Source organism: Chiloscyllium plagiosum, unplaced genomic scaffold, assembly GCF_037043375.1.
Source record: "Chiloscyllium plagiosum isolate Xiang-an unplaced genomic scaffold, Cpla_swu_hap1 HiC_scaffold_14, whole genome shotgun sequence".
NCBI lineage: Eukaryota > Metazoa > Chordata > Chondrichthyes > Orectolobiformes > Hemiscylliidae > Chiloscyllium > Chiloscyllium plagiosum.
This window is the reverse complement of record NW_028270152.1, coordinates 28,381,071-28,406,033: the sequence shown is the minus strand read 5'-3', so window position 1 is coordinate 28,406,033 and position 24,963 is coordinate 28,381,071. Positions and strand designations below refer to the sequence as shown.

General features: G+C 42.5%; 1 long non-coding RNA gene across 3 annotated transcripts in view; it reads right to left on the bottom strand.

Annotated features, from left to right (window-relative positions):
* Positions 1–4,596: 4,596 nt before the first annotated feature.
* Positions 4,597–24,963, bottom strand: part of LOC148147939 (uncharacterized) — a 64,051-nt gene continuing 43,684 nt past the window's right edge. For 2 of the 3 annotated variants that reach the window (XR_015759382.1, XR_015759383.1), the window contains 5 exons: positions 22,174–22,236; positions 20,197–20,348; positions 15,189–15,274; positions 8,682–8,750; positions 4,597–5,958 (listed from right to left, as the gene is read on the bottom strand). This is a non-coding gene — a long non-coding RNA (uncharacterized LOC148147939). Of the gene's footprint in view, positions 5,959–8,681; positions 8,751–15,188; positions 15,275–20,111; positions 20,349–22,173; positions 22,237–24,963 lie in introns of all 3 variants that reach the window. The other variant, XR_015759384.1, reaches the window with a different exon arrangement.

The window sequence follows — 24,963 nt, the reverse complement described above, 5'->3', positions numbered from 1 at the left end:
AAAGGTACAGTTAGTAAGTTTGCAGATGACACTAAAATTGGAGCGTAATGGACAGCGAAGAGGGTTAACTCAGATTACAACGGGATCTGGACCAGATGGGCCAATGGGCTGAGAAGTGGCAGATGGAGTTTAATTCAGATAAATGCGAGGTGCTGCATTTTGAGAAAGCAAATCTTAGCAGGACTTATACACTTAATGGTAAGGTCCTAGGGAGTGAACAAAGAGACCTTGGAGTTCAGGTTCATAGCTCCTGGAAAGTGGAGTCGCAGGTAGATAGGATAGTGAAGAAGGCATTTGGTATGCTTTTCTTTATTGGTCAGAGTATTGAGTACAGAGTTTGGGAGGTCATGTTGTGGCTGTACAGGACATTGGTTAGGCCACTGTTGGAATATTGCATGCAATTCTGGTCTCCTTCCTATTGGAAAGATGTTGTGAAACTTGAAAGGGTTCAGAAAAGATTTACAAGGATGTTGCCAGAGTTGGAGGATTTCAGCTATAGGGAGAGGCTGAACAGGCCGGGGCTGTTTTCCCTGGAGCTTTGGAGGTGGAGGGGTGACGTTATAGAGGTTTGCAAAATTATGAGGGGCATGGATAGGATAAATAGTCTTCCCCTGTGATCAGGGAGTCCAGAACTAGAGGGCATAGGTTTAGGGTGAGAGGGGAAAGATATAAAAGAGACCTAAGGGGCAACTTTTTCACACAGAGGGTGTAACGTGTATGGAATGAGCTGCCAGAGGATGTGATGGAGGCTGGTACAATTGCAACATTTAAGAGGCATTTGGATGGGTATATGAATAGGAAGGGTTTGGAGGGATATGGGCCAGGTGCTGGCAGGTGGGACTAGATTGGGTTGGGATATCTGGTCGGCATGGGCGGGTTGGACCGCAGGGTCTATTTCCATGCTGTACATCTCTATGACTCTATTTGAATAGTTACCATTGGGCTCCCAGTTAACCAAGACGTTCCAGATTATTGAAAACATGCCTGGTTACAGTTTCTATAGGTTATAATATACAAACATACAAATATGCAACAAGATTAGGCCATTCAGTCCCTTGAGCTTGTTCCACCTTCATTAAGATCATGGCTGATCAGATTTTAAATTTTCTTGCCTGATAATCTTTCATCTCAGTTTATTCAGTATCCAGTAAGAGATAATGTCTGAAAACACACTGGCATATACCATTTCAAGTTTGCTTACTAAGTTGGGCGTGATCCACATGACATTCTCATTGTATATGTTTGTATTGTCTTTCAGAATGCCTAATACATTATGTCAAAGAAATGATCAATAAGTGTCAAGCTGCGAAGTAAGAAATTTGCGCTGCAGCCTTTTCATGCAGCCCAATGGATAAGGAATTACCATTCCTCATGCAACGTATGTTCAGATGTCAAGTGTAACTGACATTATTGAGCAACTAATTGTGAGAGCTAGGACATTCTTCTGTAAAGACAGAGGGGAATCAAAATAATACACAATGAGCTTGCAGGTAGAGAACAGCACACTGGGTACGGCTGTGAGACGGAAATACAAAAATAAAGGTTTCTAAAATATGCAACATTCCCAGGTCATGTGCTACATCGTGAAGGAGCAGTAGCCACCTCAGACAAAATTATGGTACATCAACCATGCGTGAACAAAGTGAGGAAGAACACTCTGATGATAATGATTGTCTGGATGATGTTGAGTGACAGCAACCAGCAGCAAGACACCAGGTCATCAAACAAGTGCAACCCAAAGCAAAGCATAATTCTCCACAAGGCTGAGTGATCAGGGCAGGCTGACAAAACTCCAAGATATTACCTTGAAATTTGAAACGTTAATCGTGTAAACATTTTTAACCTGTTTACCGACCTGAAGCATGGAAGAAGCTGAAAAATATTACATTTTAATCATTAGTAAATGCTAAGAAAATGGCTGTTTCATCTGTTTTCCTGTCACTTTCAGCAAGTGGGAGAAGGTGCTGATATGTTGTTAATGTCATCAAAAATACTGCTTGCTTACAGCTTTTGAGTTGTCATCCTTTCTGCTTCTCTGGTAGCACATCAGCAGAGGAAATACTTGTCATATTTGTTCCTCTGTTACCTCAGCTCTCGCTGTGTTAATAAATAGGTCCTTCTAAACAGCTGCATGTTACAGCTTCAGAGATTGAAATTGGAAAATGAAGAAGCTAATTGCCAGATCTGCTCAGAAACTTATGCTCCCATTGCCCTGTCACTTTGCACACTGACCTGGGACCTGCACAACAAACCTAGTCACATGCATCAAGTACAAAAAGCTCTCACAGTGTCACAGAATTTCATGCAAATAATTTCAACATCCCTACTCATATTTTTTGACTGCACAGATTTCTTGTGACTACGTGACATCATCGACTTGATAGGACAGTGGAAAAGTTACGTTGATGTAGAAAGGCTTGTTAAATACTCTCAATATTTAAAATTCAATCCTTTCTTTCTCTTCTGATTTCTTACATACTGCACAGAGCTTCCACTTCATAGGAACAGGAGTAGACTCATTGAGCCTGCTCCCCAATTCAATTAGTTCAGGCTGGTCTAAAAGACAGGTCGTAGACCACAATATGGCTCACTGAATGTTCCCATGTGTCGCACAAGACCAAACTCCAAAACCTAGGGAAGTGGAGCGAGGTTTTTTTTTAAGGAGCTGCTCCTTCAGTTAGAGGTCATCTCTCTCCATCATTATTTGCAGATAGGCTCAATACTGAGAAACGCTCAGTGATAGGAAGAGTGCCGATCAGTTTATCATGAGTCATTTTACTCAGCTCAAGGCTTGGAACAATGGCAGTGTGCAATCTGACAGGGAGAGTAGGTTTTAGGGAGGTATTGGCTCAGGGAGTAGGAGAATGAGAGTAAGGCTGCTGGGAGAGGGAGGTCAAAAGGAGAGTGTTTTGCAGCAACATCTCACCCTGAAGCATTTGACAGCTGATGTTGAAACCTTTGGAGCTGTCCAATTCTGCACTTCAGTAATATTAATCACTAAACTTCCCAGTGTGTGAGTAAGCATGAGTGAGCGTGCGTAGATATGAGTGAGTGAATGAGTGAATGTGAGTAGACGTGGGTGAGTGAATGAGTGAGTGTGAGTATGATCATGGATGAGTGAATGATTGTGAATTAGTGTGGGTGAGCATTTAGGGTGACTGACAGTGTGTGAATGAGTCACTGTGGGTAAGTGAGTGATGATGAGAGAGTGAGCCTGGGTGACAAAATGAATCAGTATTGCAGAGTAAGTGAGTCTGGATGGGTGTGTGTACGGATTCGTGAGTGAATGAGTGTGGGAGGGAGTGGGTAAATGAGTGAGCTTGACTATGTGTCATTGAGTAAGTAAGTGTTGATGAGAAATTGGGTGTTTCTAAGTGTTTGAGTGGGTGAGTGAGTGTGTCTGTGAATGAGTGAATAATGACTGATTGAGTGTGGGTGATTGTAAAGATAAGAGGATGAGTGGGATGTGTGAATGAGTGAGGGTGTGATTAAGTGAGGATGAGTGAATGAGGATGAGTAAGCAGGCTGTGGGGAGACTGAGTCAGTTGTTGAGTTTTATTGAGTAGGGATGTAGTTGATGAGTGCTGGGGTGAATGGTTGAGTGTGTGGCTGGTTGAGTGCGTGGGGGAATGGGTATGTGAGTGTGTTTGGGTCAATCACATACAAACCCTTTTACCTCTTCCTCCTTCACTAAATTTGCATCCACAAAGCAGGCTGTGGAAAGGAAAACCCAAGCTGAAAAGTCAACATGTTTCTGACCCTGTTGTGTTAAAACCATCAAGGCAAGCTTGCAGTATGCCCATTAGAGGTGAACCAAGGTCAGTATTGGTTAAACACAACTAATTGGGTCACCACCACCACCTTCCTTAGTGATCAGGACTTGTAGCTTAGTCTTTATCTCGGTCTAACTGTGTTTCTTAGTTAAAAAGACAAAAAAAAGTTTAATTACCTACTTCTGCCACTAGGTCATTTTCATTAAAAACTTAGTGAAATTGCCAATTTCATACTTCGGTGTTGTTTTTCCCTGAACTGTGTGTGCACACACACAGATCAGAAGACCAAAGCACTAATGTACAGGTTGAATTTTTTAATCACATTTTGTTTTGATAAGCCAAGACAGCTGATCATGGATGTAGATTCAGAGACTGTCTGGCAGAGTCCTCTGTGGACCCGTGAAATGTCACACCTGTACAAGGTCAGGGAAACTTTAAAGAGAAGGATTGGAAAGGAAAGGTCAATGAGAATGACATGCTTGTGTTCTACCTTTCTAGAAATATGCAATAAGAGAGTTTAAATCTGACTATTACCCTGATCTTAGTGCCTGATGTACTAATATGTGAACTCGTATCTCTGAATGTCACAGTTGAAAAACATTAATTAAACATCTCTTCATTGCAGGTAAAGAGAGGAAAAGTTACTATCGGCCTCTAAGTGCTACCAGCCACCATCAAAAGGAAAAAGAACAAAAGAATATCAATCAACCTGCCAAGCTTAGAATCTCAAAGTTGACTGTTTGACTAAGACAATATATTACTGATATCATCTAACGTGTTAGGGCAGAATGACCAATTTAATCACTTGACAGCCGGAGTCTACTCCCAATATCAAAGATTTTATTAATGTTACATCAATGAGAACAAACTGCTGGGGGTGCAGATATTCTCCATTAAACTAAGGAAAGATGTAAACTTTTATACATTTGCTTCCAGCCCACCTTTGACTAATGTAAAACAATGGTATTATTAATTAATTACATATACATCCAATCAGAGAAATGGCGTGGCTGCATGGTCAATGACAGACAACTCCAGGTCTTCCATGACCTCACAAAATATACCAGACATCTTTATCACCCATCCTTGTGCTTTCACAATACACCTTATTCAATCATATTCCAATATCGTTGACTTCTGCAACTGGTATCCAATTCTCCCTGTAAGTAGAATGGAGGCCTCTATATACAATCTAAAGCATTCTGTCCACAGAAATTCAGTTAAATCCCCTAATGTTAGTTTGTTGGTTGCATTTAGATTAGATTAGATTCTCTACAGTGTGGAAACAGGCCCTTCGGCCCAACAAATCCACACCGTCCCTCCGAAGAGAAACCCACCCAAACCCATTCCCCTACCCTATATTTACCCCTGACTAACGCACCTAACACTGTGGGCAATTTAGCATGGCCAATTCACCTGACCTGCATATCTTTGGATTGTGGGAGGAAACCGGAGCACCCGGAGGAAACCCACGCAGGAACGGGGAGAATGTGTAAACTCCACACAGACAGGTGGGAGTCAAACTCAGGACCCTGGTGCTGTGAGGCAGCAGTGCTAACCACTTAGCCACCTTGCCACCCATTAGACCTTCACTGTACTGATATAGATATAACATGTTGTGATAGTTATCTAAAAAAGCCTGAATTAGTGTGGGATCAGCCTTTTTCTTGATCTTTACTAAATAATAAACATTGAGCCACCTGGTAAAAGGAGCCTCTATCAAGGTTTTTCAAAGCTGACTCTACAGGAATCCAATTAAATCCCTTCACATTGGATACATTAAAACTACTACTGTATGGATATATGATTTGGAGATGTCGCTGTTGGACTGGGGTGTACAAAGTCAAAAATCACACAACACCAGTTTATAGTCCAACAGGTTTAATTGAAAGCACATCAGGTGAAGGAGTGATGCCCCGAAAGCTAGTGTGCTTCCAATTGAACCTGTTGGACTATAACCTGGTGTTGTGTGATTTTTAACCTTGTATGGATATAGGTTTGCTCGCTGAGCTGGAAGGTTCATGTGTTCAGACGTTTCATCCTCATACTAGGTAACATCTTCAGTGAGCCTCCAGATGAAGCATTGCTGATGATTCCTGCTTTCTATTTATTTGTTTGGGTTTCCTTGGGTTGGTGATGCCATTTCCTGTGGTGACGAGCCACCACACACTGCAGCACAGAGGAACTATGCAGAACAGAGGAAAATCACGGGTTTCAAAAAGAACGGATACACAATGAACAAAGTCCACAGATTTCTCAGCAACAAACCCAAACAAGCAGACAAAACATGTCCAGAAACACTAGCCACTCCCCCCGCTCCACATCAAAGACATCTCGGAAATGACTGCCAGACTACCCAGACCCCTTGGCATCATGGCACCACAAACCCACCAACACACAAAAATGGCTGCTAATGAACTTGAAAGACCCTACACAGACAACAATCAAACTTAATGTCATTTACTAAATACTGGTGCAAGGACTGAAATAAACACTACATTGAACAAACAAGCAGAAAACTAGCCACCAGGATACATGAACATCAACTAGCTACAAAACAACATGCTGCTCTCTCACTAATATCCTTAAATACAGATAAGGAAGGACACCACTTCGACTGGGTCACACATCCATTCTAGGACAAACCAAACAGAGACATGCACGAGAATTCCTAGAAGCATGGCATTCCAACTGGAACTCTATCAATAAACACATTGACTTAGACCCGACTTACCACCCCCTGAGAAAAAGAACAGGAAATGACATCACCACAGGAAATGACATCATCAATCCAAAAAAACCATAACATATAAATAGAAAGCAGGAATCATCAGCAATGCTTCATCTGGAGGCTCACCAAAGATGGGATGGGATGGGAAGGGAAGGGAGGTTATCAGAAATTGGAAAACTCAATGTTGACTCCTCTGGGCTGTAGGCTGCCCAGGTGGAAGATGAGGTGCTGTTTCTCCAATTTGCAGTTTGTTTCGTTGTGGCAATGGAGGAGGTCAAGGATAGTCATGTCGGAAGAGGAGTGCAACGGGGAATTAAAATGGGCTATGACTGGGAGGTCAGGTTGGCCCCTGTGGGCCTGGCTGTGATGCTTGGTGATGCTTCCCTAAGTTTACGTTTGGTCTCTTCAATGTAGGGAAGACCACTTTGGGAGCACCTGATGCAGTAAATTTGGTTGGAAGAGAGGCAGGTGAACCTCTGTCTCACCTGGAAGGACTGTTTGAGGCTTTGGATGGAGGTGAGGTGGGTGGTATATTGGAAGGTTTTGCATCTATTCCAGTTGCAGGGGAAGGTACCTGTGGCTTTGTGGGAGTGGGGGTGGGAAGGGGGGGACAGTTTTGTGGTGGGGATTGTCCAAAGGAAGAGTGGCACAAACCAAGGACTATTAAAGGGAACAGTCCTTGCAAAAGGCAGAGAGGGGTGAGGAGGGCAAGATGTTCTAGGTGGTGGGGTCCAGTTGAGTTGGCAGAGATGTTTAGGAATGATGCATTGGATGCGGAGACTGGTGGGTAGTAGGTGAGGACAAGGGGGACTCTGTCTTTACGGTGTTTGGAGGGAGTGCATTTAGAGCAGTGGAACGAGGAATGGAGGGAGTACGGTGTTTGAAATAGTTGGACTTTTGGGATGCTCGTGAATGACATGTCTCCTTGCCTGGGCAGATGCGGCAGAGATGGAGGAACTGGGAGAATGGGATGGAGCTCTTGCAGGATACTGGGTGGGAGGAGGTGTAGTCCACGTAGTTGTGAGTGTCTGTGGGCTTGTAGTAAATGTCCATCTGGAGACTGTCGCCAGAGATGGAAATGGAGAGGTCAAGAAAGTGGAGGGAGGTGTCCAAGATGAACCAAGTGAATTTGAGGGTGAGATGGAAGTTGTTGACGAAGTCAATTAACTGCTCCAGTTCAGCCTGGGTGCAGGACACTGCACGGATGCAGTCATCAATGTAACAGCGGAAGGGTTGGGGCACAGTGCCTGTGTAGGTACTGAAGAGGGACTGTTTAACATAGCCGACAAAGAGGTAGGCATAGCTGGGGCCCATCAAGTTCTTGTTGCCACCCCCTGGATTTGGAAAAAATGGGAGGAGTTAAAGGAAAATTTATTAAGGGTGAGGACCTGTTCGGCAAGGCAGAGGAGGGTATTGGCGGAGGGGGCTGGATTCCAGCATCTACAGTTTTTTTTTGTCTGTAACCGAGAGTTTAAACAATAGCTACATTTTTGATTCTTCTTAATAAGACCCTATTGTGTGATTTCTATGACACACATCATTATCCTACCTGGTTGGTATGAGTACAATTCCTACTATGTAAATTACTACTTCAGCAAACAACTTTGTTTCACCATTTTTATGTTGACTAAAAATGACAGGCGGCCATTTTATGTTAACTTAAAACCATGGGCAGCCCTAACACTTAAAAGGGAAGGGAAGAATAAGAGTGTCAGTAATGAGGGAAATGTTTATTTCTGGGAAGGAATGTAAAGCAACTGTCATAAACTTTCAGAATGCCAGTAGTCTCCATGTTTAAATTTCTTCCTCAGTTTTTAATTAGTTTTTGCCCTAACGCAATGTAACCTTGCAACGTTCAACTATCTACTCAGAGACTGACCCATAAATTTATGTTTTTAAACTTTTTTTAGACTAATAACATTCACATGGACTATCGATAAGAAGTGCCATTTCTTTTTTCTCCCATTTAGAAAATAATAAACTCATTCTTTTGCAAACACAAGAATGTTTGGTTAAATTGACTCCTTTTAAAACAGAAAGTTATTTGTTCTGGGAGAAAGATCCACAGAGGAGTGATCCTGTTTAGACAGGCCTCCCATCTGAAGGGATAGGTAAGTAATGTAGAGAAGCCGGTCCACTCTCCTCGCCACAGGAGCTTAATGATTTGGCTATCCCACCTGGAAAGAGGTTTCGATTTCCAGTGTCGAACTGTGTGAATAAGTGGTTCCTGATTCTCCCCAGTGTGGCTGTAAGAAGTAGGAATTTTAATAAATGACACTTCTTAGAAAAACAATTCAATACTTCATAAAAATTGATATGCAGAGCACAAGACTACCTCAATGAAACATTTTTATTTCTCTTTGGAAACGCACATGAAAAGTTCTTAGAAATGTTAGAGTCTTCTAGTTTAAGCTTCTCAGTCTGTACGATGACAGATTGTGTACACTCTTATCAAGATAAGAGTCTGGTAAATGCCACAGCATTGCACAAACCATAGAGCGGCCTCGAGATGCGTGATGCCTTTGTCCAGAGGCAGTACTTGTAAGGCAGCTTCCTTCTTCAGATGGAAGATGGACAGAAGATAAGAAGGAAAACGAAGAGAAGAGAAAGATGGGGGAAGGCCCAGGACAGATAACCTGAGACTTTGGCTAGAAAGAAGGATGATGCCATTGCAAGCAACAGAGATCAACACTCTCTGTGCCAACTGGCCATTCTAACTCTGATATCAGTGAATCGCTCCAAACTGCTGTGGATTGTAATATAAAAACTGTACGTGTTTAGTGTTTTGATTGTTATGCGGTCAGCTCTTAGAATATGAGTTCCCTGACTGGGTCTGTTAATCTGATCCAATCAGGGAAACCTGGCTGACATAAAAGGATAAATGTCAGGGATATTCATCCGCTGAATGCCTGACTCAGTGAGAGACAGTGCTATTGTCAAAGGCTATGCATTTGTAAATAAAGGATGATTGGTGACGGGATTCCAGCTTTATTTCATTTAGTTTGCTCTGATTTTGATTGTGGCCTGAAATGGGAAAGGAGTTTTAAAACCAAAGATTATGGAAAGAATTGCTACACTTCTTAAAAAACAAGTTATCCAACCATACTGTTTGCATTACTGTTTGTTCAAGCAGTGAGAGAGGCTATTAGAGGTGAGCTGGAGTCTATGGTTGTGTATTAATGGAAATTCAGTCAGCAACAAGTAGCTGATTGGATTGGGTAATGGTGACCTGTTCTCAATGACATGACCTTCTTCCTGCCAGCAACTATGTGATTGGTTCCCAGGTAGCTGAACAACTTTTGTGTTTGAATGTTTGGTTAAAAGCCATTGGACTCCAGAAAGAAAGTAGCTGTCCATTCTCTGCAGAAAAAAAATACTCAAACCTGAAGAAAGCCAGTTTATTTCCCTCATCAGTTGCTAAAAGCTGCGTTTGTCCAATTAGTTATAAATGTGAACTAGTCGCTCTGTGACTCTTGCAAGCACATGAAAGTGCCTGAAGAAGGAAGATCGAGAAACAGCAGGACTTGACAAAGCCAAAAGATGTGCAGGTTAGGTGGATTGGCCAGAGAAAATGCAGGGTTATAGGGATAGGGAGGGGGAGGGGCTGGGATGAGTGGAATGCTCTTCAGAGGGTCAGTATGGACTCAAAGGGCCAAATGGCCTGCTTCTCTACCAAAGGGACTTTATGACTTTATGAAAAGATTTATCTCAGTGGACAATCAGTGAACTGCCTTCCCAATTTTTCCATCTGCTCATAACACCTATGCTTTTGTGTCTGTCTGTATCTGTGTGTAGGGGAGTTTTATAAGGAGGTTAGAGTTTTGACTAGTAGAAATATATGTCAACACTTTGTAATTGTTTATCGGTAGCTAGGATCTACTTATTTGTAACAAATAGGCCTTCCTGTTAGGAACAGAAACCTGCTCCAAGCTTACTGTTAACTTGGGTCTAAAAGGTATATTAGTGAATTTTGTGAACTTGTATAAAATATTTAACTTTTGTGATGACTCCTGTCTATAATATTTATAATATATTTCCTCTCAATAATATTTTACTGTATCATATCTAAACTGCTATTCCTTAATAAACTTAATAAAGTAGGGAATTACTTACAAACAGCTAATGACTTACCTTAGGTATCTGTGGCTCCTGAATCAAAATTTTAAAGGCCTAGCTTTCATTTTTAGATTAGGTCCACTTGTCCTGGGTTTTGTCGCCTGAAAAAATGCCCAGTTGAATTCATTTATTACTTTAAACTAATTGGCCTGGCATTTCTGATCAGTTCTTTTGGTGTTTTCAGTACAATTTGTGCAATGTTGACATTGTACATTTTGTTCAACTCAACTTGAGTTTCCACTATATATTGCATTGTTAGCTACCTAACTCAAGAGACTGCAAGTCAGCTTTATGAAATGTGCCTTCATAATCAGAAACTTTAAGCCCTAGGAAACTTTAAGCTGCATTTTGGAAAGGCAAGTCAGGGCAGGACTTGTACACTTAAAGGTCCTGGGGAGTGTTGCTGAACAAAGAGACCTTAGAGTGCAGGTTCATCGTTCCTTGAAAGTAGAGTCACAGATAGACAGGACAGTGAAGAAGGCATTTGGTATGCTTGCATTTATTGGTCAGTGCATTCAGTATAACAGTTAGGAGATCATGTTGCAGCTGTACAGGACATTAGTTAGGCCACTATTGGAATACTGTGTGCAATTCTGGTCCACCTGCTATAGGAAGGATGTTGTGAAACTTTAAAGAGTTCAGAAAAGATTTACAAGGATATTGCCAGGCTTGGGTGGTTTGAGATATTGGGAGAGGCTGATTGAACTGGGGCTATTTTCCCTGGAGTGTCAGAAGCTGAGATATAAGCCTCATGGAGGTTTATGAAATCATGAGGAGCGTTCATAGGGTAAATTGAAAATGGCTTTTCCCCAGGATAGGGTAGTCCAGAACTAGAGGGCATAGGTTTAAGGTGAGAGGGGAAAGATTTAAAAGGGAGCTAAGGGGTAACTTCTCAATGCAGAGTGTGATGTTTGTATGGAATGAGCTGCCAGAAGAAGTAGTGGAGTCTGGTACAATTACAGCATTTAAAAGATATCTGGATGGGTATATAAATAGGAAGGGTTTAAGAGGGATATGGGGCAACTGCTGGCAAATGAGACCAGATTAGGTTAGGATATCTGGTCGGCATAGACGTGCTGGACTGAAGGGTTTGTTTCCATGCTGTACAATTCTATGACTCTATGACTCTAGTATCATTCTGCTGCCTCAATATATTATGAATAATTGGATGATTGGAAGTTCTTTGCATTTCTTTCAGCTGTTGCTGTTCTTAACATCCACACAGACATCAGAGCTGCAGAGACGATCTTGTAAGTAATAAAATGTTCATTTTAACCATGATACAGACTGAGATTAGATTTTTGAAAAATAACAAGGGACAATGGGACTAGATTGGGTTGGGATATCTGGTCAGCATGGACGCGTTGGACTGAAGGGTCTGTTTCCATGCTGTACATCTCTATGTACATCTCTAATTAAATTGTAATAATTAAATTCCATGTCCCTTAAGTAAAATCAGATAAAAATATTTTCAGAGTAAAGCAATGACTTCTTTGGTGACGTAAAGTTTGCATTGACAAAAAAAGTGAACATCAAACATTTCCAGAGGTTTTTCCCTGCAGAGTGGATTCAGTGGATTTTTGATGCAAGAGCAATCATTGATATAACAAAAGAATCATTCGTTTTCTCAGTGATGTTGAATTGATAAGAGATTTTAAGCACAAGGCCTAGTGGGATTTTCTCACCGTGCTGGACCAAGCTCATCTCTTAACTTTCCAATCCACCCCATGTCATCTGCTAAGTCCAATTCCAACCCCATCTTATGCCATTCCCAGGACAACTTGCCATTCAGCAGATATCACAAAATTCTCCGGCATGCATTTTTCCCACAACATAGTTGAAGCCCCTCAAGACCCTGGACAAAATTTGTCAGTGTGATGTTGCCCTTCATGATTCCTGACATTGTCCCAGGCATGACAGACAGGAGAAATCGCTGCCTCATTTTGGAGGCAGGGACCTGGAGGTCCTGCTAGATAGGTAGTGCAAACACAGGATCTCCTCTTCTCTCCCAGGAAAAGCAGTGGAGACCATGTCAGCCAGATCTGAGGTTCTCAGCCTGAGTCAGTGGTATCTCAGCTGTCTGGAGGAATGCACTTTCTCCATGAAACCAGTGTATGTGCCACCATCTCCTCTCTAATACTTCATACTCAATCTTTCTCTGCTACTCTATCAACTGTCCACTGAGACCCATGCTCCACCATTCTCACTAATACCAAAAAATCAATGCCACCCACTTTTATCTCCCTTAATGTCTGCCTCATTCCAACTTACAATAGACAGAAAGAGTCAAAGCAGGTGTTGGGCTGCCTGACCTTTGGCTCCTTACTTCTTATGTAGAAAGTATCTGACCATCCTGAATGACCAAGACCAAGCTCCAGGAATGGTACCACAGGCTTCCCTTGTCTCACTGTGCCAGGACACCTTGACCAAAGACTTTCCAGCTTGATGAAGGCATGCTGTCAACCAATGACAAGCTTCCTGGCTTTGTGTCTGAGCTAAATGGCACTGCAAGACAGCAATGATAATGAGGCTGGTATCGCTGGCTGAGGACGCAAAGCACAAATATGCAAGGCAAGGATGCTGTGAGTGTCCTGGTAGGCTCAGAGTGAGTCAGCACTCTGACAGAGAGAGAAGAGGCTGGGGATGAATGTACTAGTCCATAAGTTGGTGTGAGTCTCCAAATGTGCAGTGTCCTGGCTGTATCATTGTAATGGGAGCTGCTGCCACAGCCTGAGGTGTAAGCAAGGAAGTACAGAAGCATCCTGTAAGTGAATCAGAGATGTGCCATGAGGGGGGTCCTGGAGGCTGGTACATGTCGAATGTCAATGTCCATGGAGCATGCTCTGAGATGTTAGTGCCCAATGTTCACCCTATGGTTCTTTGGAAAAACTGGCAAGCTGAATTGACCAAGTGCCTGCTCTAATTCCAACATTGAGTGTTGGTAAGCTAGGAATCTGGATATTAGAAAGGTGTGCTGGGCCAAGCTATAATCCCTCTTAACTGGCTGCTTGCTGCTGCCTTGCGAAAACTTTGCTGCTTGCGAAATAATAGCTAGAACTAGGTGTTCTTGATGTCAAGATTAGCCTTGCTGGTCTTCTTGTCTGAATCTGCCACAGATCTCAGTATGGCCTAAATTCTCAGACCCCTATAAGATTCCACCTATCATCTTTAATGTAGCAATTAGTTCCGGAACTTTATCCATGCCCATTACCCCAGCCACCAGGGGGCAAAGATGGCATGGTGTTCTGAAGCTAACAGAGTTATTGTTTCAAGTCCACTGACCATTCTTCAGAAAATCTGTTCTGATGAAGAGTCACCAGACTCAATACATTGACTCTACTCTCTCCTCCCAGATGCTACCAGACTTGCTAAGCTCCTCCAGCAATTTCTGGGTTTGTTTCAGATCTCTAGTATCTGAAGTTCTTTGAATTATATTACCTCCAGCTTAAACCTGGTTGGCATGTTGAAGAACTATTTTCAGAGGCATTATTTACTGTCCTTTGGTCATGTAAAGGAATCTTCGTCTGATTTGACTGGTCAAAGCTTGGATTGTATACTGTAATTTTACAATGAAGTCTGCAATGATAATGCCCCAGCTGCAGCTTCAGTTGCCTTGCCAAATGCTGACTCTAGCATTAGTGCAGCTGGTTTGCAGGATTCCTTATTCATCCATAGGAATATATGTATGTTTTTGGTCCCCTACCATGATATTTTGCTAACAGTAATGTGTTGAAGTGCTAGAAGGCCCCAGAGATGGATGGAGAATGTACATTATCACTGCTTGAAAAAGAATCAGAGAGTCAGGGACAGAAGATAAAGTGGAACATGATACTGTCGGAGTCACATCCAGAATCAACTGAAGTAATGCCTTCCAATGTGAACTGTGATATCTTCAAACACTAAGCCAATTTAATAGCCACAAGATAATTATAACATAAATAGAGTGGCACAGCCCACACAAATACACAGCATTCAGTTGAAGGAACTCCAGAACTACCCATTCCCTTCCTGTGCTTCTGATGAGATGTCCCTGCCAGAGGCCACATTTATACATGGATTACTGCTCAGCTTGAATAGAATGGTGCACTGTTGGTGCACTCAGTATCCCTCGTCTAGCCATTCACCTACTGAACCCAGCTATTATTGTGTCATTGGGTGTAGCACTCAGTACCTCATTCACTCCAGTTATATTCTCCAACCTGCCTACCTGAACTCATCCTTACTGTTACTGTATTCTGCATTCTCTTGGCACCTCTGAGAGCCGAGAACCTTTTATTCCTGACTATATCCAATTGGTGAGAAGTTGTAACTGTTATCAACCTCGGTTTTTAACATGGTGTGATCAAAGGAGAGCAGCTGGTGCACCCATTTGTCATGTACGCTTGCTTTCCCATCTCTGAGAGGCTGGATTCAAAGCAATTCAATAAATACTGTAATATAAATTACTACCCCTCCAAAGGCAAGCAGTCATGATTCAAGGTCCATATCTACCCTTATGTGCTCACAGGAGCTAACTGGCCATCTCCTTCTGCCCCAGAACCTGCAAAATTGTTTCTCTGATGCCACACCTGATGACATTGCCTGATGATTCACACATTGAAGATATTGAGGGCTGGCGTGAGACCCCAAAGCTCCAGAAAGTAGTGGTGTGTGTCTGTAATGAGAAAAGAGAGAAGTATATGACAAGATTGGGTGCAGTTTAGCACATTATCACCATGTAGCAGCACATGGCAGAATTTGCAAAAAAAACACAAATACTGTTTTACATCACACAAAAAGAAATGCAACCTGAATTACACAGTTCTGTAATGGTTTCCTTCATTCTTGCCATTCCGTCATTCTTACTGGATAGAACCTTTCAAGAATGGTTTATTTTTGTCTGTACCTTTGAAGGGAATGCTATGTTCGACCTGTTAAATCCCTCACCTTCTGGGGGTGAACTATGAAAGCAACATAAGATCCGCTGATAGAAAATCAGCTCCCACATTTTCAGCATTTTTATTTCCCATTGCTCGGAAAATATTGCCAGGATTTTCAATTTCAAACCAACAATAAGGTCAGGAAACCAGCCTCTAAAAAGTGTTTGAACCACAGTTCTGGGAAATTCATTCGGAATAAGATCAGATTATTGAAAAAGCAGCTGTCAATTCTCTGTGAACTTGCATTGACTAGCTACTTCCTTGCTGTGTCTTGGGTTCAGTTTGTGTGTGTGATTTGTTTTCCCCAAACAGCAGATAACTATGCATTGAACTGGAAAATACATTGTGCTGATATTTTAAGCATCAGAATTTATGGCCTAACACAGAGTTGACCTGAATGTAAAACAGCTCTCTAATATGAGACATGTATTTACTATTTAATGCATGGCTTTTCATTCCTATCCATTTAGGTTGGTAATTAAACAGTATTTTTGGGGCAGCACGGTGGCTAAGTGGTTAGCACTGCTACCTCACTGGGCCAGGGATTCCAGCCTTGGGGTACTGTCTGTGTGGAGTTTGTACATTCTCCCTGTGTCTGCATGGGTTTCCTCCCACAATCCAAAGATGTGTAGGTTAGGTGAATTGGCCATACGAAATTGCCCATAGTGTTCAGGAGTATGTGGGTCAGGTGCATTAATCAGGGGAGAAAGTGAGGTCTGCAGATGCTGGAGATCAAAGTTGAAACTTTATTGCTGGAACAGCACAGCAGGTCAGGCAGCATCCAGGGAACAGGAGATTTGACGTTCGGGCACAGGCCCTTCTTCAGCATTAATCAGGGGTAAATGTAGAGTAATAGGGAAAGTGTTTGGGTGGGATACTTTTCAGAGGGTGGGTGTGGACTTGTTGGGCCGAAGGGTCTGTTTCTCCACTGTAGGGATTCTATGATTTTGTGGTTTGTGTCACACAAAAGCATACCCTCGCTCCAATCTGCCTGCTGTTACACATGTTGACCTAAAGAGGTCACCAAGAGCATGTTTTTACTCAGATAAATTGCTGAATTGTATGGAAGAATATAATTAGCAAGTTTTTCACATTGTCTTCAATAGGGTGTCCTATTACAGTAGTCAAATAAGAGAGGTCAAGCCATAGACATAAAGCAGAGAGAAATAACAAGACTGATACCCGTTGTTAGTGGTTTTAAGTATGAGGGAACAGTGAGGAGGGAGGAGCAACCCATGCTTCGAAAGAAGATGAAAACAGGAACTTCTGGAGATACTCAGCAGGGCTGGTGGTGTCTGTGGAGAGAAAGCAGAGTTAACATTTCTAGTCCAATGACCCTCCTTCATAATTGCTCTGCTGAGGTGATGCATTCTGGGTAGTCAAATACAAGAGGAAAGTATACAGTAAATGGCAGATCCCTTAGGAGCATTGATACACAGAGGGATGTTGAGGTTCAAATCCACAGCTCCCTGAAAGTGGCAACACAAATGGATAAAGTGGTAAAGGCAGCACACGGCATGCTTGCCTTCATCGGGCAGGGCATTGAGTTGCCAAGTCATGTTGCAGCTGTATAAAAATTTAGTTAGCTACATTTGGAGTATTGCGTGCAGTTCTAGTCACCACTTTAAGGGAAGGATGTGGAGGCTTTGAGAGAGTACAGAAGGGGTTTACTGGGATGTTGCTGGTTTGGAGTTTATTAACTATAAGGAGAGGTTGGACAAACTTGAATTGTTTTTCCTAGAGCTGAGGGGGTACCCGCTAGAAGTATATAAAATTACGAGAGGCACAGATAGGATGGATACTCAGAATCTCCTTCCTAGGGTGGAAATAGAACATAGAACATAGAAAAATACAGCGCAGTACAGGCCTTTGGCACGCGATGTTGCGCCGATCCAAGCCAACCTAACCTACACTAGCCCACTATCCTCCATATGCCTATCCAATGCCCGTTTAAATGCCCATAAAGAGGGAGAGTCCACCACTGCTACTGGCAAGGCATTCCATGAACTCACGACTCGCTGAGTAAAGAATCTACCCCTAACATCCGTCCTATACCTACCTCACCTTAATTTAAAGCTATGCCCCCTTGTAATAGCTGACTCCATGCGTGGAAAAAGGTTCTCATGGTCAACCCTATCTAAACCCCTAATCATCTTGTACACCTCTATCAAGTCACCCCTAAACCTTCTTTTCTCCAATGAAAACAGCCCCAAGTGCCTCAGCATTTCCTCATACGATCTTCCTACCATACCAGGCAACATCCTGGTAAACCTCCTCTGCACCCGTTCCAGTGCCTCCACATCCTTCCTATAGTATGGCGACCAAAACTGCACACAATACTCCAGATGCGGCCGCACCAGAGTCTTATACAACTGCAACATGACCTCAGGACTCCGGAACTCAATTCCTCTACCAATAAAAGCCAGTACGCCATATGGCTTCTTCACAGCACTATTTACCTGGGTGGCAATTTTCAGAGATCTGTGTACATGGACACCAAGATCCCTCTGGTGTCCATTTGCCACCTTTCTGCCCAGCTCTGCAGCTTATCTATATCCCGCTATAACCTGCCACATCCTTCCTCACTGTCAACAACTCCACCAACTTTCGTATCACCCACAAACTTGCTCACCCAACCTTCTAGCCCCTCCTCCAGGTCATTTATAAAAATGACAAACAGCAATGGTCCCAAAACAGATCCTTGCGGAACACCGCTAGTAACTGCACTCCAAGATGAACCTTTACCATCAACTACTACCCTCTGTCTTCTTCCAGCCAGCCAATTCCTAATCCAAACCTCCAACTCACCCTCAATGCCATACCTCCATATTTTTTGCAGTAGCCTACCATGGGGAACCTTATCAAACACCTTACTAAAATTCATATACACCACATCTACCGCTTTACCCTCGTCCACCTCCTTAGTCACCTTCTCAAAGAATTCAATAAGGTTTGTGAGGCATGACCTGCCCTTCACAAAACCATGCTGACTATCCTTGATCACATTATTCCTATCCAGATGTTCATAAATCCTATCCCTTACAATTCTCTCTAAGACTTTGCCCACAACAGAAGTGAGACTCACTGGCCTATAGTTACTAGGGTTATCCCTACTCCCCTTCTTGAACATCCTCCAGTCTTCTGGTACTACTCCTGTAGACAACGAGGACATAAAAATCAAGGCCAATGGCTCTGCAATCTCCTCCCTTGCTTCCCAGAGAATCCTAGGATAAATGCCGTCAGGCCCAGGGGACTTATCTATTTTCACCCTTTCCAGAATTTCCAACACCTCTTCCCTACATACCTCAAAGCCATCCATTCTAATTAATTGTGACTTAGTATTCACATCGGCAACAATGTCCTGTTCCTGAGTGAATACTGACGAAAAGTATTCATTCAATGTCTCCCCAATCTCTTCAGCCTCCAGACGCAACTTCCCACGACTATCCTTGACTGGACCTATTCCTACCCTAGTCATTCTTTTATTCCTGACATACCTATAGAAAACCTTAGGGTTTTCCCTAATCCTACCAACTAAGGACTTTTCATGTCCCCTCCTTGCTGCTCTTACTCTCTCTTCAGATCCTTCCTGGCTACCTTATAACTCTCAATCGCCCCAATTGAACCTTCACGCCTCATCTTTACATAGGCCATCCTCTTTCCTTTAACAAGGGATTCCAATTCCTTATTAAACCACGGCTCCCTCACACGACCCTTTCCTCCCTGCCTGACAGGTACATACTTATCAAGGACACTCAATAGTTGCTCCTTGAACAAGCTCCACATATCAATTGCGCCCTTCCCTTGAAGCCTACTTTTCCAAGCCACGCATCCTAAGTCGTGCCTCACCGCATCATAATTTCCCTGCCCCCAGCTATAACTCTTGCCCTGCAGTGCACACTTATCCCTCTCCATCACTAGACTAAAAGTCACCAAATTGTGGTCACTGTCCCCAAATGCTCACCTACCTCCAATTCTAACACCTGGCCTGGTTCGTTACCCAGAATCAAATCCAGTATGGCCTCACCTCTTGTTGGCCTGTCTACATATTGTGTCAGGAAACCCTCCTGCACACATTGGACAAACATGTCAAATATCAGGGGGCATAGGTTTAAGGTGGGGTGAGGCGCAGGTTTAAAGGAGATGTGTGAGACAAAGTTTTTTTTGTGAGGGATACAGGCAGGTCCAGGCAGGTGGGAAGGATTATTATTGGCATGGACATGCTAGGCCGAAGGGCCTATTCCTACACTGTACAGTTCTATGTACAGAGACACACCAGTGGAATGCAATGTGTTGTTTTGGCGCTTAAATCACAGTGTAAAACCCACAGGACGTGTGCAGATATAAATGTAATATATGAATCCAGGAAACTGCACAGAGTTTGATCAATTCCATTAGAAGAAAAAGAAACAGAAATATCTGAAAGTGTGAAAGGTCAAAGTTTAAATTAGTTAATGGGAAATTCGTAATCCATTTCCAGAGAGGTGAGTTTTAAAACACGTCTATGCTTCAAATTAAAAATGACATTTGCATTTTCCTCAGACAACTAGCCAATGCTTCTCTAAAAATTACTTGACAGCCCTTTGTCAATCTCCACTGCTCCACTTCGTTGGTGCAATCCACGCTGTCTGAACCCAGTTTGTAAAGATGGCTTTACCAGGGCCAATGGGCTGGAGATTCTCCACTTTTTCATGTCTCGGTTTCTGGAGGTGGAGCATGATCAGCCAATGGGACGGTGAGACATTGTGCAACAAGTATGGCCCGGGCAACGTAGGTCCGTAACTTTCCAGTGGAAGTCAGTTGAACAACCTGAAGAATGGTGAACTTTTCAGTGTGGACCTTTGACACATATTTTAAAGCAGATTAAAATAACAATTAAAAACCTAGATCAATTGTTAAAAGAATACAATATATACCTATCGCAACCTGATCCTAAATGTTTTTGACAGCAGAGAGTTGGAAACAGTAAACATTTATTAAGTACTTACACTGCTTCCCCTGGTATGTTCCAGAAAGACTCCATTAGAATATTTTACTAATGACGCATTCAAACTATCAGTGTAACTGCTATTAACCCTTTATACTACACTTCCACTCCAGTCATAGAAGCCGTCAGCACAGATAAAGGCCCTTTGGCCCATCAAATCTGTGCCAGCCAAAAACTGTTCTAATCCCTTTTTCAAGCACCTTGCCCATAGCCTCATAATTAATCATGCCATTTTAGAATTTCCACACCCCTAATCAAAAAAAAACTGTTTCTGGTAATTTAAGAAATTTAATAATGAGATTAAAGTTATACCTAGTTGGGTTTTAGAGAAAATAGGTCAGACATAACACGTTCAATTAAGAAAGCAGATATTAAACTCAGCGAAGGAAACATATTATGAGTGCTTCTCATGATAAAATGCTCTATGAGGTGAATGACAAAATTGAATAAATGAAGGGAAAATACATTTAAATAGAAATAGATTAGATTAGATTAGATTACTTACAGTGTGGAAACAGGCCCTTCGGCCCAACAAGTCCACACCGCCCCGCCGAAGCGCAACCCACCCATACCCCTAACCTAACACTACGGGCAATTTAACATGGCCAATTCACCTGACCTGCACATCTTTGGACTGTGGGAGGAAACCGGAGCACCCGGAGGAAACCCACGCAGACACGGGGAGAACGTGCAAACTCCACACAGTCAGTCGCCTGAGGCGGGAATTGAACCCAGGCCTCTGGCACTGTGAGGCAGCAGTGCTAACCACTGTGCCACCGTGCCGCCCTTTCTGTGTAAAAACGTTGCCCCCCCCATTCATTGGTTTTTCTGGTTTGGTTTTTTCAGATTAGATTCCCTACAGTATGGAAACATGCCCTCCAAAGAGTAACCCTCCCAGGCCCATTCCCCTATCCTATATTTACCGTTGACTAATACACCTAACGCTGTGGGCAATTTAGCATGGCCAATTTACCTGACCTGCACAGGTTTGGATTGTGGGAGGAAACTGGAGCACCTGGAGGAAACCCATTCAAACACGGGCAGAAGGAACCAACTCCACACAGACAGTTACCCGAGACAGGAATCGAACCTGGGTCCCTGGTGCTGTGAGGCAGCAATGCTAACCACTGAGCCACCATGCCACCCTAAAATAGTTTTGACCATGACAGTCAAACACACTTTTGACAACACAAGTCATTTCTAATTATTGCCAAACCTCAGACAATGAAAATTAACATACAAGAAGGGAATCCTTCAGATTTTAATTACTGTTGAAGAGTTTTAAAATATTACATTTTTTACAAAACTTTGTCTTTTTAAATCCTATCCTCTTCGAGATTTTATGTCTGCATCTGATTAAGGAGACTGATACTTTCTCGCTCTGACTCAACACTGCTCTGAAGACCAAGAATAAACGTATAGTTGCTCATGTAGGTTCCAAAGAGAGTGCTATGCCAGTTCAGTAATTTGGAACAATTGCAATGCAAAGCTCACTGAACCTGACAGGACAAAAGTAAATTTATACCACCAGCAGGTGGCACTAGTTTGTTGGTAATTGTAAATTCTGCTCCATTAAAGTTTACATGTTACATAGAAGTATCATTCAGTCTTCAGTGGCATTAAGCAAATTACAATGATCGTAATTACCTTAAAGATATTTAGGTTGTTGTGAGTCTCCTTTTCAAGGAAATGTAAATACGTAGTTTGTTCCTGTAAAACATAGAAAGTAGACTACTGCACTTTTCCAAACTTTTTTTATGTCTGACCCAACCTCTTTATGCGAACCGTTGCTTGTAAAAAAGCAAAACAAGACATAAATGCAAACTGGACTTGACGGGATGACTAAAAACATATTTATTTTGGTCCTTCTGTGTAATGCAACATCGCAAGGTATGTTATAAACAAATCATAACAAGCCACTTAAGCAAATATTACATCACATGACCACAAGGTCCAAGACATAAGCTTAAAATAAATATCTTAAAAAGGAGAAAAGTGAGTTGCAAAAGTAGACACGCATTGGAAGGGAATTTCTGAGCTTGAGGCTTGGGCAGTGTTGGTGCTAATAATGATGGAACAATAATGATTGAAGATGCACAAGAGACCAGAACTCAAAAGACCAGAGATACCCTGGAGGGCCAGAGAAGGTGCTGTGGAGCAGAATGTGAGTGACTGGCCAAGACAACATTGGAATATTCATTTATAGAGGTAATGACAACAGGCTTCAGCTGCAGGTGAGCTGAAACAGAGTCTGTTATTCTGCCCAAAAATTAGTTACTTCATTAACAAATCACATTTTTGTTGTATTCCACCTCCTCACCCTCTGAATTCCTGATGAAGGGCTTCTGCCCGAAATGTCGATTTTTCTGCTTCTCGGGTGCTGCTGACCTGCTGTGCTTTTCCAGCACCACTCTAATCTTGACTCTGATCTCCAGTATCTGCAGTATTCACGTTCGCCTCTGAATTCATGTCAGACCCTTCTGATTCAGAGCAGTAAATCGCTGTGAGTGAGCTTGTTGCCTGTGAAATATTCTATACCGACACTATACGGAATGAACTTGGTCCCCAAACTTGGCTGACTACCTAAAAACCACATATCCCACCCACGCTTGTGAACCTGATTGGGCTGCTGGATCCAGTTCGCTGAGCTCCATCATCACGTACACTGAGGGTCTTCGTGGTGTGAAAGTGGGTCTCACATGGAGTCTTCACCAGCTGAGTCTTCACTGAGTGAATGACCACCAGCTGTCACTTCTGATATGTCCTCTGGCTTCAACCAATAGGGTCACAGGGCAGGGGTCACAGCACCCAATGAATTTGGACCAGGTCATCCCAGGTGTGCCAATCCTTTTATGATATAAAGATATGATTACTCCATGCTGCCAATGAGTGTGGCTGAAACTAAAGGACATACAAATATAATGTCTTCCTATTGTCCTGAGTACCTCTTAATGAGTTTCAGATGATAACAACTCTCCCATTGTTAAGGTCAAAGTCCTCTGTTCAATATGCAAGACTGGCCTGGGCTGATCCTTGATGGCTTTTAACCATCAGGCCTTGCTTATAGGACCTTTACGTGGGTCCTAGTTGCTTAGGCCATTGTCCATTTGTTCTCAAACTGCCTGGCTGTGTCTTTATTTCTGTCAGAGGAGTGATAGGGACACGTGCATCCACTGGAGAAGGATATGAATAGTCCAGTGAGATGGTCAGCACATCTTCACATTCATCTGATAGTCAATCCAGGCCAAAAGAGGTCTTTGGCTGATAGGAGCCAATGTTGATCTGTTCTGTCTAAAGAGATTGTGATCATTGTTGACAAAGTTAGATCAAGATCGAAGATAAATCAAAAATTTCAAAACTCAGGCAACTGTTCAAAATATTTGCTTACAATGCAGTTAGCAGGACAATGCAGCCCAGCCATGTAATGGTGATTACCATATTTGTGCACATCAATCTTCTGAACTGCATGAATATCTTTCCCTTTCTAAAGGGAAGCAAGGAGGAATTTGGCGGACAAAGAAACATAGGCCTCTATGTCCTCAATGAAGTAAGATCAGTGTGAGCTTCTCTCTGGGGATGCAAGAAAAAGCATTAACCGTGATCTGAAGTTTACCTGGGACATATGAATCAAAGGCTAGAATTCAATGACCTTTCCATATATAGCAGTTTATTCATCTGTTTGTTGTCTTCTTAATATAGCATCATGCTGCTGCCAATTGTACACAGAAGCACTCAAACCTGATCTTTTTTTGGCTTTCGAGTGAGTGCAGACAGGGTCCAGTATCAAGTGAATCAGTGACAATGTTGCTCCAGTCTTCAATTTTGTTGAGGTCTCTCTAGAGATTCAGAGGTTTTGACTGAGGTAAGATGTTCTTGATAACTCTGCACTCTTCTAGTCAACTGTTATGAAGCCCCAGTAACAACTTAAAAAGTAGCATTCAGGGATGTGGGCTTCACTGCTAAGACAATTACTGCTGCGGGCATTTGGTCAAGTGGGCAGCCTCAGCTCTTCACTTCACCCCTTTCATAATGCTAGCTGGGATCCCCATTGAATAGTTTGCAGACCTATGCCAACATGCATGAATATCACAACTGGATTCTGGATGTTTTTGACAGATGAGGGCTGGGAACTATACGTCTAAACTAATGAACATTGATGACACAATTGACATTACCTACAGAGACATGGCTTCACAGGTCACCATTAGAATCTTCTTCCCTCAGGTCTCAGTTCAATGTGATGTTACATTGTCTAACATAACCACTAATAATGCACTCTAGCTATTACCATTCCAGATATTAATCCTCTGTGCTACATAGAGAATCGCCAGCTCGATCAGGATCAGGTTCATGATTTGCTTATTGTCCATGATGTTTGTGGAGAGAAAATACTTGTATCAGTGAAATTGAATAGAGTCATTTGTTTCTTCCAAGAAC